Source organism: Limulus polyphemus, unplaced genomic scaffold, assembly GCF_000517525.1.
Source record: "Limulus polyphemus unplaced genomic scaffold, Limulus_polyphemus-2.1.2 Scaffold10524, whole genome shotgun sequence".
Lineage (NCBI taxonomy): Eukaryota > Metazoa > Arthropoda > Merostomata > Xiphosura > Limulidae > Limulus > Limulus polyphemus.
The window spans coordinates 15,271-16,012 of record NW_013676134.1 but is presented as its reverse complement, the minus strand read 5'-3'; the positions used below and the strand labels follow the sequence as shown (position 1 = coordinate 16,012).

The 742-nt window shown below is 34.0% G+C and overlaps 1 protein-coding gene across 1 annotated transcript in view; it reads left to right on the top strand.

Annotated features, from left to right (window-relative positions):
• LOC106476420 overlaps positions 1 to 742 on the top strand; it is a gene marked incomplete at both ends in the record, with an annotated part of 17,657 nt that overhangs the window by 2,203 nt on the left and 14,712 nt on the right. The gene's annotated exons all lie outside the window — the stretch shown is intronic.

Genomic DNA, 742 nt, shown 5'->3' with positions numbered 1-742 from the left:
AATACATTGTCTAGTAGGTAAGTTGTCATATATAGACGTTTTTCTAATAAGTACGTTGTTTAATAAATACATAGTGCAATAATGAAGTTGTCTAAAAATACGTTGCATACCGTATTACACGTCATCTAAAAATACGTTGTCTTCTTCGAAATATATTACCATAACATAAAATGTCAGGCTTAAAGAAGCTTTTTTCCTAAGATTTTCCCCGGCATTGTGAGAAATTTGATGAAACCATTTCAGTAATGATAAACTTTGGGTGCTTTTGGTTCGCTGGATAACATTAAGGCCGGATTAAGATTGTGGGGACAGAGCATGAAATATCATGATTGGCCTATAAAAACAATCCATATTTTTAAAAGATTCGTGCAGAAATATTTTGGTCGTCAAAGGGTTACTAATGAAATATGAGGGGTAACAATTTACCGTTGTACATATGTATTTCTTTGTAAATAATCTTTGATAATGTGGCTATTGAAAAATTAAAGCTCATATGACATAATATTGTATTATAGTGTATATTATTATTGTTACGACAGCGGGGGTCACATGACTCTAGTAACACGTCATATTCTCGAACGTTCACGTCCCTTCCTGAAGTCTCGAGAGGCTATTAGATATCCGGAGTCTTGTATATATAAGCCGTCAAGAAGTGACGGCAACAATGTGTGTAATTGACAGTTGAGTTACGCCTCCGGTCGTTAGTTAATTTTCCGTAAAAATTCTTTCCGAAGAAACTTTA